Source organism: Emys orbicularis, chromosome 1 (assembly GCF_028017835.1).
Source record: "Emys orbicularis isolate rEmyOrb1 chromosome 1, rEmyOrb1.hap1, whole genome shotgun sequence".
NCBI classification, from domain to species: Eukaryota; Metazoa; Chordata; order Testudines; family Emydidae; genus Emys; species Emys orbicularis.
Window position 1 is genome coordinate 247,153,193 of NC_088683.1, and position 16,811 is coordinate 247,170,003.

The 16,811-nt window shown below is 43.2% G+C and overlaps 1 protein-coding gene across 1 annotated transcript in view; it reads left to right on the forward strand.

The window, feature by feature from the left end:
* The first annotated feature begins 656 nt into the window (after nucleotides 1–656).
* Nucleotides 657–16,811, forward strand: part of UBE3A (ubiquitin protein ligase E3A) — a 104,190-nt gene continuing 88,035 nt past the window's right edge. The window contains exon 1 of the mRNA XM_065411372.1: nucleotides 657–700. The gene's annotated coding sequence lies outside the window, so the exon portion shown is untranslated. The remainder of the gene's footprint in view (nucleotides 701–16,811) is intronic.

Consider the following 16,811-nt stretch of genomic DNA (forward strand, 5'->3'; position numbering starts at 1 on the left):
AGCGTGTGTGCAACCACCCCAGAAGTGCTGACACAAGCCCATGGATTGTACACCCCTCTCTCGACTGGGGGGGTCTGGCTCGAGACTGAACCCTTGGGCTTGGCAGACCCCCCCAGTCTCTCTTTCCCCTTCCTCTGCTGCCCAACTCCCCTCCTCCCCGCGAAGGGGTGACTGTCCGACCCCCAACATGGCCGCCAGCGCGCGCTTCCGCCTAACCGCTGCGTGCCGACAGCGTCCGCCGCGAGACCCTCGACTGCCTCCGCGCCCCGCCCAATGGGAAAGGTGGGAACTCTATGGTTCCGGGCGGAAAGTAGCGCGCCCTGATCTCGAGCGCGGTGCATGCCGGGATACCCTGCTATGCCCGCGAGTCCTCCGAGGCTGCGCCGCGGCGATATTCGTGTTTCTCCCAAGATGGTGGCGCTGGGTTCGGGGTGAGAGAGGCGCAAAGCGGGCCCTGCCCACCTCCCCGACCGACCGCCGCCGCCGACAGCCCCCAGCCCGGACCGCCGGCCTCACCCTCAGCCACCGCCCTCCGGACCCCGCCGAGGCCGCAGCCCCGTCCCCTCGCCGCAGACCGGCCCGGCACAGGCAGCGGCGCCGCCTCCCCCGCCCCGAGAGCAGCGCGGGCCCCGCATGAGCCCGAGCGGCAGCAGCAGCGATAGCGTCAGGGCCGCGCCGGGGAGCAGGCCGCAGCGCACAGGTCCGTACGCGGGGGTTGGGGGGAGGCTCAGCCCGGGCCGGAGACAGGCGCCGCCGGGCCCAGGCGCGGCCCTCCCGCGTGTCCCTGCTGGGACAGTTTCGGTTTCGCCGCTGGGGTTTGCGGGGAGGCCTCCGCTCTCGGGGCGGGGATGGAGCGGGGGGCGGCTGCCCAGGTGCCAGGAGATGGGGGTCAGTGGTGACCCCCGAGACAGGGGGTAGGTGCGGGTGGGGCTTCCGTTCTTTGGGGGCAGGTGCCCACGGGGCAGGCTACGTGGTGTGAGCGGCCTTCTGTGTCTGGTGCACACGGTGTAGGAGGTCTCCTTGAGAGTAGGGGTTGGAGAGGAAGCATGACCAGTGCTTTGGGCATTAGCTGGGGAGATGTCAAGTCCCTGCTCTGTCACCAACTTCCTGTGTGACCTTGGACACGTCACTTAGCCTCTCTAGGTAGGTCTACATGGCATTTTGGAATCCACAGGAGCAAGCTTCAGGGCCTGGGGCAATGGACTTGAGCTAGCAGGGTCGCTCTGGGGCTTTAAAAATTGTTGTGTAGATAGCGCTTTGAAGTTGTGGTGTGGGCCGGAGCTGGGGTTCTGAAACCCTGGCCTCCACCCTGAGCCACAACTTCAAAGCACTGTCTACACAGTTACTTTCAGAGCACTAGCAGAAACCGCACTAACCTGAGTCTGTGGACCCAGGCCAGAAGGTTTGCTCCCGTGGGTTTCAAAACACTGTATAGACTGTGCCTCAGTTCTTTAAAGTGCAGATAATAGCACTTCCTTATCTCACACAGTGTTGTGAGTTACAAATATTAAAGATTAGGAGCTGCTCACATGCTACTGTGATGGGGGCCATATAAATGTGGTAGGCTATTCAAGGGGGTAAGCTGACTTGCTTGTGTAATATGTCATCCTGGTTGAAGAGTTGGACTTCCTGAGCTGTAAACAAGCTGTTCTTTAGTTCACTTTATTTAGTTAATGTTGATTGCAGGATTTTTTTGCTTTTTGTGCCAGTGTTTAGCATCAAAAAACAAAACAAATACATTGGCTGGTTTCTGCTCCTTGCACTCTTTCTGATCCCGTTTCAAGTTATAACATAACCAAGTTAAGTTAACTATAAGTTATAACTGAGGGTGAAATGTTCTGAAGTTGTACCAGTGGCTGAGGTAAATGCTGGAGCTGTGGAAATGTTTTTATTAAATTGATTAGTTATAAGGTTTGTAAGTGTTTATAGTTTACATATGCTATCTTGTTAGGGTTGTTACAGTCAAGGAAAGCTTTTCTTCACTTTCTGTGTAATACCCACACTGTCCCTGGGTTCTAAGCATCTTTGGGTGGGAAATGTGTTCTAGGCACCATTCTTGTGACCTGATACTTGCAAGAAGGCCCCGCGTGTATGGACTTCAGTGGGACTCTGTACAGATGCAAGGGTCTGCAAGGATCAGTTTGCCGGATCCGAATCTTATTTGGTGCAGGACGTCAAACCTACTGTATCTATGGCAAAAAGTCAGTTTTAGGGCAGAGACCTTGTATTTTTATTTTATTTTAATGAGAAGTGGCTAGCACATTTTGTGTGCTACCAAAACAAATAATTTTAATACATCATGTGCACTCAAAAAGCAAAAAAGCTGGGAAACAGACTTAAAGATACAGATTCTATCACGTTATAATACTATGAACGTTAGTGTTTATTAGTGTGTGTGAACTGTAACCATATTCATCTTGTAAATTAAACCTCTAAAATGTGTATTATAAAATTAATTTGAATAACTTTCTCACATAACATCCATCATATTGACTTATATACATATTTAGATTTTCATTATTCCTAGTTCTGGTCACTTTTAGCTGCGCATCTCCGTCAGAACAACTGTAATTTTTTGTCGACTGTTACAACATAAACCAGTTTTAGAAAAACTGGTTATCACAGTATTAGGTAATATATGGCATTATTTATCACACTGGAATTTAAAAGAAGATCCTTGTTGTGTCTACTCTAGTGTTTTCCATCACTACAATATGAGTACCTCCCAAGAATTTAAAAATAAATAAAAACAGCCATACTGGGTCACACCAATGATCCATCTAGCCCAGTAGCCTGTCTACTGTCAGTGGTCAATGCTGGGTGCTTCAGAGGGAATGAACAGAATAGATAATCAAGTGGTCCTTTCTGTGTCGCCTGTTCCCAGCTTCTGGCAAACAGAAGCTTTGAACACTTCAGAGCATGGTTTTGCATCTCTGCCCATCCTGGGCAATAGCCATTGAAGGACCTATCCTCCATGAACTTATCTAGTTCTTTTTTGAACCCTCTTTTAGTCTTAGCGTTCTCAACATCCTCTGGCAAAGAGTTCCACAGGTTGACTGTGTGTTGTATGAAGAAATACTTCCTTTTGTTTGTTTTAAACCTGTGCCTATTAATTTCATTTGGTGACTCCTAGTTCTTGTGTTATGAGGAGTAAATAACACTTCCTTATTTACTTTCTCCACACCAGTCGTGTTTTTATAGACCTCTGTCATATCCCCCCTTAGTCATCTCTTTTCCAAGCTGAAAAGTCCCGGTCTTATTAATCTCTCCTCATGTGGAAGCTGTTCCATATCCCTAATAATTTTTGTTGCTCTTTTCTGTACCTTTTCCAATTCCAATATATCTTTTTTGACATGGGGTGACCAGATCTGCACGCAGTATTCAAGATGTGGGCATACCATGAATTTATATAGCAATATGATATTTTCTGTCTTATCTATCCCTTTCCCAATAATTCCCAACATTGTTCGCTTTTTTGGACTTTTACTAATATTTAAGTAAAAACATGAATCTTCATTCCTAGGTTTTAAGAGAAATCGTTTGATTTGCTTATTTATTTTTGGTTTTGATTTTAGTGCGAGTGGGTGTGTGTGCCTCTGTCTTTGAGAAAAGAAGTTATAGAAGGAAAGTTAGGTTGAAGACATTAGTTTTGTATTTAGCTCTGAAATTGGTAAGTTCATGGTCATTATTACCTTTTGTGGAAGTGAGTTCCATAGGATAAACCCAGCTCCTGTGGAAATTCCAGCTTCGTACTGTACCTCTCTTCCCTTTAAAAATTCACACAAGTTTGTTTAGAGCTCATTCTGCTTATTGCTGCAGTTGTAAGAGGCAAATGTCAATGATATTCCTTGTGATTGGCAGTTTTTGTGGATTTTAGTTAACTAATGAAAGAAAAGCATTGGTAGGTAGTAGTAAATTGGCTTTTTAAAAATAATATTTAAGGTTTGTCAAATACAAATTGACACAAATTGTCACATTACCCAACTTGTCCCATTATAAAGTCTATTTTCAGAAGGCTTATATTATGTTTTATATTATGTTGGGCTGAAACTTATTACAGAACTTGTTGGCCAAGATAGATATTTCTTAAGTTAATTAAAACTACACTTTTAGTATGCAAAGTTTAAAAAAGCATGATCATAATGCTATTGCAAGACCTTAATAGATTTATCTACACTAGGTTATCTTCTCAATTTTCCCACCATAACTACTCCCTGGTAGTGGTACTAGCGTAGACAAGCTGTTGGAGTTTTAACCACCATGTCAACTAAACCAATACACTCCGGTTGCATTTTCAGTTCATAGAGCCCTGAAAAGTTGTGCATCTTGCATATGGCTCAATTTTTCCAGATTCATTTTTTGTTATAATAAAGCAGAGCTATTGATCACTTCTCTGCATCAGCAAAGTTTTCTGTTCTGTCCCACGGTGATACGTTTCATGATGTATCATAACAGGCTTTGTGGGATGTGTAAAGAATTTAATAGCTTAATTTAGACTTATTAATAACCTGAATCCCCAATTTATCCAATATTCTGGATAGTTGAGACACTTGATATACAGTTCTGTACAGTTTAATGTCATTGCTTTTATTTTAACAATTTAAGTGTTGATGTAGAATGCAGGTGGGATATTTTAATTCTGTATGCTTGTTTAGCAGCTTCAATAATCCTTTGGATATGACACCGTCAGTGCTTTTTTATCAACCTCAGTTCTGTATTAAACTTCCATACTGTTGAAATGTGATGTTTTGAATGCATAAAAATCAAGAAGTCTAGTTGATGAGCAACCACATCTCTTCTGCATTGCAAATATATTTTCTCCTCCGTTTACCTATTTGTAAAATAGGTGTAATATTTATCTAACTTATTAGGGTATTCTGAGATATGATTAATTTATGTACATTATTTTGACATTCTGCTATTAAAGACGGCGTAAATTCTATAAATGTAAACTATTTATGTAAAAGCATAACCAAACTATAGCTGCACTTTTCTTCTCTCCCTTCCATCCCTCAAAAACATTGAAAATTGAGGACACTCAGTACTCATGGGATTGGGTCTGTAATAAATAAGTGAGGCTCATAATGAGTTAACATGTAAATTCTCATGAAGGGATAAGTCTTTCCTACCAGCTGGTGATGATAGGAGTAGGTCTATTTGTAGTTCCCTCCTAGTAGATATTCATGTAAGTAGACAGGCAACGTATTTCTGCATAGGGCTCATGGAGAACAAGTACCGTATATACTCATTCATTAGCCCGTTCGTTTATAAGCCGACCCCCCAAGATGGATAGGTAAAAATAGCAAAAACTGTATGAACCTTTCATAAGCTGACCCTATATTTCAGGGGTTGGCAAACTTTGGCTCCTGGCCCATTAGGGTAAGCCGCTAGCAGGCCTGGACGTTCTGTTTACCTGGAGCATTCACAGGCACGGAGCCCCTCCGCTCCCAATGGCGGTTTGCCATTCCCAGCCAAAGGGAGCTGGTGCCACTTCCCGCAGCTCCCAGTGGCTGGGAACGATGAACCGTGGCCACAGGGAGCTGAGGGGCTCCATGCCTGCAGACTGTCCAGGTAAACAAAACGACAATGTGTTAGATATTCAATTCAATTATTCCATAGAGTTTAAAATCATCAAATTTTGGTGTAGACCCGTTTATAAGCCGACCCCCGCTCTTTGATGCATCATTTTTTTTAACCAATAATATTTGGCTTATGAACGAATATATACGGTACTTGTGCTGCTTTGGTGTGTGGTAGTCCTTGGGCCATGCTTTTTGCTTTTGGCCTACATGTAATGAAAATGACTGCCTATGCACTAAGGGCCTGATTTTCAGAGGTGCTGGGCACCTGCATTTCCCATTGATGTTAATTGGACTTGCTGATGCTCAACAATTCTGAAAGTCTCATCCTGAATCTCTTGATTTCCTTTCCACCATCTCCCTACAGGCCCTCTGTGCTGAAAGGTGAATAGAAAGAGGTTCCATTGATCCTCTTTTCTCTCCCAGCCTTTCATGGAGCGGGGATTTGGGATCTTCCACACACATACTTGGAACAGGAGAGCGAAGGAGAAGATACGGTGATATATTCAAACTGGTTACTTTCACATGAATGGATCCTTTATAACAAAGGAGGCACTGACACATTTCTGTAGGGGGCTGAGTATGGGAAAGTTTAGGTGTTTGATTTTCCTCGTAGCTATGAAACTGGTCCACACTTCTCTCCAGGAATGCTTATGCATGTAGTAGCTAGATCTTTTGGCCTGCTAAACCCAGGGTTGTGAGTTCAATCCTTGAGGGGGCCATTTGGGGATTTAGTTAGGGATTGGTACTGCTTTGAGCAGGGAGTTGGATTAGATGACCTCCTGAGGTCCCTTCCAACCCTGATATTCTATGATTCTGTCTCCTGAGTTGAGTTTGGAAAGACCTACCAATGCTTTACTGTATGTCTACACTGCAGTAAAACACCCATGGCTGGCCTTTGTCAGCTAATCCGCACTCGCAGGTCTCAGATTGCAAGGCTGTAAAATTGCATCGTAGCCATTCAAGATTGGGCTGGAAACTGGGTTCTGAGATTCCAGCCCAATCCCGAACATTTACACTGCAATTTAATAGCCCCGAAGCCTGAGCCCTGCAAGCCCCAGCAGCTGCCATGGGCCAGCTGTGGGTATTTCATTGTAGGGTAGAAATACCCTTAATGTTTTGTGTCTCTTCTCATCCATGACAGCATAGGGAGATAACCCTTGCTGCACAAGATGTTTCCCAGATCTACTTCCTGACTCTGCAACAAGAAAGGAGAGGGAGGCATTAAACAACGGCCATTCACTCTAACTTTAACAGGAATTCTCTTAAAAGAAAATAAATCCGTGAAATCCTGGAGAAACAGGAATTTTGCATTCACAAAAGTTTGAGGAGGGAGTCAAAGGTAGTAAAACAGGTGTCTGGTGTTGTGAAGGTAAGGGACTAAATGAAGTAGAAAAAACTTCACTTTTTTGGAAGATGACAGTACTGAACATGGGAAGTCTATGATTTTATAGACCTCTATCATATCCCCCCCTTTGTCTTTTTTCCAAGCTGAAAAGTCCCAGTCTTATTAATCTCTCCTCATATGGCAGTCGTTCCATACCCCTAATCATTTTTGTCGCCCTTTTCTGTACCTTTTCCAATTCCAATATATCTTTTTTGAGATGGGGCGACCACATACGCATGCAGTATTCAAATTGTGGGCGTACCATGGATTTATATAGAGGCAATATATTTTCTGTAGTCTTACCTATCCCTTTCTTAATGATTCCCAACATTAAAATAAAAAAAATTAAATTAATGGAGATATCCTATCTCCTAGAACTGGAAGGGACCTTGAAACGTCATCGAGTCCAGCCCCCTGCCTTCACTAGCAGGATCAAGTTCACTAGCAGGACCAAGTAACATTCTGTCCGCTTTTTTGACTGCCGCTGCACATTGAGTGGATGTTTTCAGAGAATTATCCACAATGACTGCAAAATCTCTTTGAGTGGTAACATCTAATTTAGACCCCATCCTTTTATATGAATAGTTGAGATTGTTTTCCATATGCATTACTTTGCATTTATCAGCATTGAATTTCATCTGCCATTTTGTTGCCCAGTCACCCAGTTTTGAGAGATCCTTTTGTAGCTCTTCGCAGTCTGCCTGGGACTTAACTATCTTGAGTAGTTTTGTATCATCTGCAAATTTTTCCACCTCACTGTTTATTCCTTTTTCCAGATCATTTATGAATACGTTGAATAGGACTGGGCCCAGTACAGACCCCTGGGGGACACCACTATTTACCTCTCTCCATTCTGAAAACTGACCATTGATTCCTACCCTTTGTTTCCTATCTTTAAGTAGTGAACAAGATAGAAAGAACTTGGTCATTGAGAGGTCAGGGAGAGAGCAGTACTTAGACATGCTCATGTGTAGGGCCCTACCAAATTTATGGTCCTTTTTGGTCAATTTCATGGTCACAGGATTTTAAAAATCATAAATTTCATGATTTCAGCTATTTTTAAATCTGAAATTTCAAAGTGTTGTAATTGTAGAGTTCTGACACAAGAAGGAGTTGGGGGGGGGGGTACGCACAAGGTTATTGTAGGTCGGGTTGTGGTACTGCTACCCTTACTTCTGTGGTGCTGCTGGTAATGGTGCTGCTTTCAGAGTAGGACAGCTGGAGAGTGGTGGCTGCTGGCTGGGAGCCCAGTTCTGAAGGCAGCCGCAGCACAGAAGTAAGGATGTCAATACTGTACCACGCCACCCTGACTTCTACCCTGCTGCCTGCAGAGGTGGACCATTGGCCAGCAGCCGCCACTCTCCGGCCACCTAGCTCTGAAGGCAGCAACACAGAAGTAAGGGTGGCATGGTATGATATTCCCACCCTTACTTCTGTGATGCTGCTGGAGGGACACTGTCTTCCGAGCTGGGTGTCGGTCCAACGGCCGCTCAGCTCTGAAGGCAGCACAGAAGTAAGAATGGCAATAACGTGACTCCCTTAAAATAACCTTGACACCCCCATGCAACACCCATTCAGGTCAGGACCCCCAATTTGAGAAACGCTGGTCTCCCCCCGTGAAATCGGTATGGTATAGGGTAAAAGCACACAAAAGACCATATTTCACGGGGGGGGGGAGACCAGATTTCATGGTCCGTGACATGTTTTTCATGGTTGTGAATTTGGTAGGGCCCTGCTCATGTGTGAATTAATAGATCTGTAGATGCGAGCGTGTTAACTCATATTGATAGGTGGGGACAGGGAGACTTCCATGTGAAGAGGAGGAGAACTATGTGGGGGATGGACTGTGAAGCAGGGAATAAAGGATAAACAGGCTTATTGATTAAACTGTAATATAAATGAAATAGTAGAGTAAGACAGTAGATTCATTAGAATGAAGAAAAAAATTTCCAGGGATAGACTTAAAGGAAGTAGTGATCTGCTTCTCTTTGAGGCTCCCCTAAGACTTTCTCCCAAACTATCTATAAAAACCATTTCATATCAACTGGAAGAAAGGGCCAGTTGATTCAATATAAATATCTTCTTTTTAACCATCAACATTTTTTTTTAATAAGTTGAGCCTGCTTTACCTTATCAGTTTTACAAATCCCTGGTTGGAGGGAAGTAGGGATGGTGTCGCCTGCTTCAGTTTTTTCTACTACCCACCTTTCCTACCCTTTTTGCAGAATAGTGGAGAATTCAGAGGAAGAGCTGCAAATACTCAGCTGTGTGGGACTAATTGGTGAGGTCTTTGAATTCTCACTTCAGTGGCTGAGGCAAGAGGAGTGAGCCAACCACTTCTTTGAAGCATCCTGCTCGTTTTTTTTACTTGGGGGTGTGTGTGTGTGTTTTAAGAGAGACTTCTGATACTCAACTGAACAGAAAACGTGGATTTTCCTTGGTGGGTGAAAGAGGCTTTATAGTTTTGATGTGTGCATTCGCTGTCGTATAACTACATGGATTGTAAGGCCTGGTCTGCACTTAAAATTTAGGTTGCTATAGCCACAGCGCTCAGGGATGTAAAAAATCCACATCCCGAGTGCCATAGCTGTGCCAACCTAACCCCCAGTGTAGATGCAGCTAGGTTGATAGCTTCTGACAGCTTAGCTACTGTCACTCAAGGAGATGGTGTTCCTATCATAATGGAACCATTGTAATAGGCTGCATCTACACTACAAAGTTATGCCAGCATAGCTACAGTGCTGTAGCTGTGTCGCAACAGACACTGTAGCATAGACATGGCCTTAGACTTTTCAGCCAAACATATTGCAGCTTTCATTCAAGTCATTTTAAAAGTATTGCTACACGTTTACATACATTGTTAGCCCACTATTCTTACACCTTTTTTCAAAATCCCACAAACCCACGCAGTCCTCCTTGCTGTCCACCATCTCTGACAGAAGCATGGAGCCTGCACAGCTCTGCACTGTTGTCATGAGTGTTACAAGCATAGGGCGCACAATCCTGTAGCATTTGCAGAGCCACAAGAAGAACCAAATGAATGGGGAACAGCCTTCCTTGGAGGATGGATGGCTGTGGGACATAGCGAGAACCAATTCAAGGTTGTTGGTGGCGTTCATGGAGCAGCTCTAGACAGTGCCACACTGCTGCTGGGCCTGAGAAACAAACACTGGTGGGATGGCATCATAATGTGAGTTTGGGATGATGAGCAGTGGCTGCAGAACTTTTGGACACACAAGGCCACATTTCTTGATCTGCGCTGAGCTCATCCCAGCCCACTAGTAGAGAGACACTAAAATGAGAGCTGCACTAACAGTGGAGAAATGAGTGGTGATCGCACTGTGGAAACTTGCAACACCAGTTTGCTACTGGTGAGTTGGAAAATGGACTGCAGGGGCAGTTTTGATGCAAGTGTTCAGGGCCATTAATCGCCTCCAGCTATGCAAGACTGTGACTCTGGGCAATGCGCAGGACCTAGTCGATGGATTTGCAGTGACGGCACACACATCCCTATTTTGCCACCAGGCCACCTTTCCACTGAGTACATCAACAAAAAGGGCTATTTTTCTATGGTTATGCAATCATTGGTGGATCACTGGGGATGCTTCACCGACATCAATTTGGGCTTGTTAGAGAAGATACATGACACTCACATCTTTAAGAATAATAGGACTGTTCAGAAACTACAAGCAGGGACTTTCTTACCTGACCGGCGGATTACCACTGGGTGGGAATGTTGAAATGCCAGTAGTGATCCTGGGGGACCGAGCCTTCCCCTGGGTCACGAAGTCAAACACCTGCCACCTCGACAGCACCAAGGAACCATTCAGCTACTAGCTCAGCAGATGCAGAATGACAGTTGAATGTGCTTTTGGTCGTCTGAAGGGTCACTGGCGTTGTTTACTCACAAGATTGGACCTCCAGTGAGAAAAATATCCCAATGATTAGAGCTGCCTTCTGTGTCCTGCATAATATATGTGAAGCAAAGGGGGAAAAGATTTTTCCACCAAGGTGGAGGTGGAGTGGCTGTCTGCTGAATTTTAACACTCAGGTACAAGGGCTACTAGAAGAGCCCAACATGCTGCTATATAGCTCAGGGAGGCTTTGAAATATAGTGAGCAAGAGTAGTGTGTGGTATGCTCGACCTCGCCCTGCTCTTTTTGTGGCCTGGTAAGGATCATGTGGTTACTGCTGTACATGTAGGAATATAATATTCAGTGCACCTATTTTGTTTTGCGTGATCCTATGAGTTGTGTGTCACCGTTACTATGAACTGCCTTTCTGCCAGAGCAATTCAGTCAATTCAAGAGAGACCAGGTGGATTTTAACCATTTTTGAAAACTACAATAGAAGTAAGTAAACAATCTCACTCCCTGCTGGGTGGTCCAGCGAGGCATACTGGCTGCAGGCAAATGAACCTTTTTTTTTCTTGTTTAGAGTCTCTCTACACCACCACACAGAGAAACTCTTTACACCCTCCTATATATCCTAAGTTACGCATGTGCCTTGTAATAGTTACATGCAGGGTGGATTTGATTAAATCAGTTTGATTTAAATCATGATTTAAACCACTAGTCAGGAAGACTCGATTTAATCATGGATTTCTACATAAAAGTGCATTCTTGTTGGTTGTTATAATCTTAATACATATTCTTCATCACTCGGAGATAGATGTAGGTTTCATTTTTAGAAGGTACACACTATACATCTGTAAAGTGATTTATTTTGAAAACTTTTCAGATTAGTTTTACAGCTATATCAGAAAATGAATGATTGTTTGGTTATTTCATTTACCAATTGAAGCAGATATTTATGAAGTCATTTGGAGGTGAACTATTTCCAATTCAACAGGTTAATCATTAATATTTGGAGGATTTTCTTGCCATGCTGTATTAGGAGTGAATGAATTAGTCCAAAGGAAGAAAATATTCTTTGTACACAAGCAGAAGAAGCTACTGCTATTAAGTGAGATTATCACTTCAACCGTCTCTGAATCCAAGTGCTTAAGTGACTTCCACCAGTTCACTGGTGTGACTTTCTTTAAAACATCATCGGCAAACATATATTTCTTGAATGGTTCACCCTTAGCTCTGAAGTTTATTATGGTTGGCATTATGGAAGGATGATTGCTGGATGTCCATGTCATAGCCAGGAAACATTTTCCAAAGTTCACTGCAGCCAATTCATCTTACTGAGCCAAATGTATATTACATTTGCTTGCAATCACTGTCTAATTGCCAGGATCTGTAAGAGCAAAGCCAGTGTAGGCTTTTCCATCAATGTGGTATAACGAACCATCTATAAACCACACCTGAATAGATTTTTGTTTAGGAAAAGATTTCTCATCCCATTTGGAGCCCCAGAAAGATATTTCTTTCTAGTGCTCAGTTGAAGAAGTGGGCACTCATGGGGTTCCCACCTACCAATAATCCTCAAGCAGTTTTAGATGGTCCAGACAGGGTCTTTTACCTGCAAATCTCAATCCATTAAAGCTAAAGTCCAGCGAGCCAGTTGAGAATTTGATACCGGCCCATCTTTAATTTGTCCAGAGAAGATATTTTAGAAGGGTGTGAAGAGTCCTAAGGACTATGTGTTTAACCCGTAATAGATTCTGAATGGCCCAATACACTGCTAGAACTTGATTTTTTTTTTTTTTTTTTTTTTTTTGCTTGCAGAAAATTGGAGCATAAGCTTGTCATGTCATCTGACGAAGTGGGTATTCACCCACAAAAGCTTATGCTCCAATACGTCTGTTAGTCTATAAGGTGCCACAGGACTCTTTGTCGCTTTTTGTAGGTTAGGATGTGCTAGTGCAGCTATCTAGGTAATTTTTGATTTTAAGCCCTGGACTACTTGATTGTGTTCAGACTTCCATTCCCAAATATCTCCCTTCTTGAGAAGTCTATACAGTGGTTTAGCAATTTCAGCAAATGCTGGAATAAATTCCCTATTGAATCCTGCTAATCTCAGAAAGGATCTCAACTCATGTTCAGAGTACTTGGACTTACTCCTGAAGGGGCTGTCTGCTATCAGGGCCAATTTCAGTTCCCAGGAAGGATACTTTATTCCTGGCTATCTGAACCTTCTTCCCATTTAATTTTAACCCTGTCTCACTCAGTAGTTTAAACAACCAAGTTAGGACTTCTCTGTGTCCTTCCTCAGTTTCTGAGGCAACTAATACATCGTCATCATGTACCAATACCTGATCAGTTTCCAAAAGAGGAGCCAGAAACTTGGTTATGTCTGCATGAAATAATGTGAGAGAGTTATTAAATCCCTGAGGAAGTAGGGTCTGTGTAAACCAGGGGCAGGCAACCTACGGCACGCGTGCCAAAGGCGGCACGCAAGCTGATTTTCAGTGGCACTCACATTGCCCGGGTCCTGGCCACCAGTCTGGGGGGCTCTGCATTTTAATTTAATTTTAAATGAAGCTTCTTAAATATTTTAAAAACCTTATTTACTTTACATACAATAGTTTAGTTATATATTATAGACTTATAGAAAGAGACTTTCTAAAAACATTAAAATGTATTACTGGCTTGCGAAACCTTAAATTAGAGTGAATAAATGAAGACTCGGCACACCACTTCTGAAAGGTTGCCGACCCCTGGTGTAAATTGTGACCTTTGTGCATGAAAGCAAACTTATATTTCTGTGCTTTCTGGGGCCACAAGGACAGACCAGAAGCTATTAGTTAAATCAAAAATAGAAAACCACTTCTTTCCATCAGTTACTCGTTCTAATAGGTCCTGATAGGATGCCACCACTGAGGCAACTGCAGGAGTACGTTGATTCAATGTTTCTTATAATCAGTGATAGCATGGATGTCTGGAGAATGTCACTCCCAAGAATCCCTATATCATCTTCCAAATTTTGTTTGTCAAATTTTGTGTCGGTCTGCGCCCCAGATATTATTATTATTATTGGAATTTTATCTCTAAAAGATATAAAGGGGGTTGACCAGTTTATCTATCCAATTCATGTCTCCTGGATTTTAAGGACCCATGTGCACTCGGTTCTACAGGTAAGATACGTTTTGACGCCTTGGTATCCACTAACATTTTGTATTGCCTGTCATGATTTTAACATTGGGATGCCCAAAGGAATCCCAGGATAAGGGAACCTCCATGGGTTGGTGGGGCATGTTGCCCTATTGTGGACAGGGAGCACTAGGCTCCAGTCCTGGGTCACCACCCAAGGTTCTAACTGTATTTGCAGGTACAGATTTAGAAAAAGTTTTTCCAGGTGCTTAGAAAGTGTCATTATTAACTTTCAGTATGGAATTCTTTACTTGATATCTTCATTTTGTTTTTTAAATGGTCCCTTAATTCAGCATAAGGCGGCCTCTTTTGATCTTTTCCTTTATCCCTTTTTATCTCTGAGGCCCTTTTCCTCTCCTTCCTTTTTCCCTTGAATGGTCACAACAGATCTTGTTTTTCCTTTTATCTTTAAACCCTGCCTAGCGGAGCTATCCTGCCATGCTCCATATGCAATGAGGATTTTGCCATGGGTATTGTTTGCATTGACCAGCAAGGCAATCCTATTCCTAAAATCAGGATGGAATCCTACTATTAATGTTTGTAGACCAGATTATCACAGTTGGCATCTGGGAAGATTAACTCATAGCCTCCCCAAAAGTGAGCTTCAAAAGCCTGAGGGGTCTCATACTCCCTTTGTTTTGTATTCTACAAATACTTTTCCCCTAAGAGTGTGGCACTAGATTATTTTTAGCTTCTCTTAATTGTGGTTTCTCATCTAGACACTTACCTATAATCTCAGTGGAAATAGCTGATTTGAGATTGGGTGTCAGTGAAACCGCAACCACTAAACAAAAATCTTGATTTGTCCATTCATTTACTTTAGCTTCTCTTTCCCAGTTTGGAAGCCAGCTCTTGTTAAAGGTCCCATGGACTGAACAATGGCTTGAATTGTTCAGGAAAAAGTGAAGTAGTCTCATTTACCACTTCTTCGCGGTCACCATTTTCATTGCCCCCCTCAGTGGGTCTCCACCTGACATGATTGCTTCTAGTGACAGGGACCATTGGATTAGGGCAATGGTTCTTAACCTATTTACCATTGTGGGCCGTATCCAGTACTACCTGTATGGCCCCAAGGATGTCACATGGCCCACAGCTGTGTGCTGATGGGCTAGGTTGAGAACCACTGAATTAGGCTGACAGTCTCTCTGATCTGGATCATCATGCCATAAATCACACTTATAATCATAATATGAGGGATATAAATCTCCCTCGTTGTCGTTTCTCTGAGGAGGAGGGTGTGGACTCTGTTGCATCGGAACCTATAATGGAAGCCATCTTACCCGTCTCACTTGCAACTGGATTTGTAATTTAGCAATGGTTTGATTGCAGTGACCATGGGAGGCTGCCCATTTCCGTCCCTGGTTCTCCTGCATTAAAGCTCGAAGGACAGATCAACTGTCTTTAATTCTTTCTCTAATTCCCCTACTTTTTGCCCAAGTTGTTGGCATTTCTTGGACAGTGTCACATTTTCATTAGTGACTGTTTCCATTGTTACTGAGGAGCTCAAAATGGAGCCTTGAGCAGCCTGCAGATAGCTCTAATGCTGATGGGCATGCTGGTGTCCCGCCAATTAGACTTGTAAGTCTTTCAGGGCTTTCTGGACCTGACTCAGTCTTTCATGGGATTTGGTGCTCGCCTTCCAGCATCCTTGAATGAGGGTGTTTTTCCTAATGACCCTTTTAGGCTTAGTTGCCATCAACTTTCCCCATTGCTTTTGGAGCAAATCCCAAAGAGGATCATTGAGAGTCCGCTATGAAGGCATCCTGGGACCAGTAAGGCCCCCTGTTGGAGGAGATGTAACTTGAATATCTCTTCCTTCCCCATCCTCTCTTCTGTAGAGACTTTTTAGCCCACTACAATCTGTCTTCGCGAGACTAAGATATCTTCCCCCATCTGGATTGCAAGGTTGCAGTCCTGACCCCAAGTACTGTAATTTTGAAATCTGACAAGATCCACTGGTCCTCACAGGGGACATCAATTATTACGAACTGCCCTTCCTCTCACCCCGGACCCCAGAGTAATTCTGTCAAAATTGAGAGAGATCAAGTGAATTTTAACCATTTATAGACAACTACAGTAGAATCTAAATATGTGATCCTAGGCTACAATACAGCAAGTAAGTAAACAATCTCGCTCCCTGCTGGGTGGTCCAGTGAGGAGTACCAGTTTGGGCAGATGAATCTTTCTCTCTGTTTAGAGTCTGTCACCCTTCCACTACATGCCACAAAGAGAAGCTCTAAACATATATGCTAAGTTATGCATGCGCCTTGTGATTGTTATGTGCACATACACCGCATGTCCAGACATATCCAACTATGGCTCCCCCTACTGCCAGAAAATGTGAAACACATGCTAAAAGGTAAACATTAAAACAAGAAGGGTAAAGGTGCTTCACTCCAGAGATACTGGAGCGTCTAAGGTAGAGCCTTGCCTGGGACTATTTTTTTAGTCCCGCCCCGCCCTGCAATTTCCACTCCCACCTGCTGTTGCATTGTTTCTTGTATTTTTATCCTGCTCCCATCCACAAAACCTTAGATACCACAAATCCCTCAGGAAACAGATCCCTGCATGCTACTAAAAAAAATCAGTTTATATATATATAACTAAATTCAGACACAATTTTTACCACTAAAAGAATAAACCAAATACTGCTTAAACCATGTAAAAAATACTTTAACTCCTGTTATGATAGACATAAAATCTTCCTATCCCTCACTTAGATTTAAGTATTAAAACCTTTATTAAGAAAAACTTGGTTTATATTACTGACATTCTATTTATGACAGACTGATGAACGATTTACTG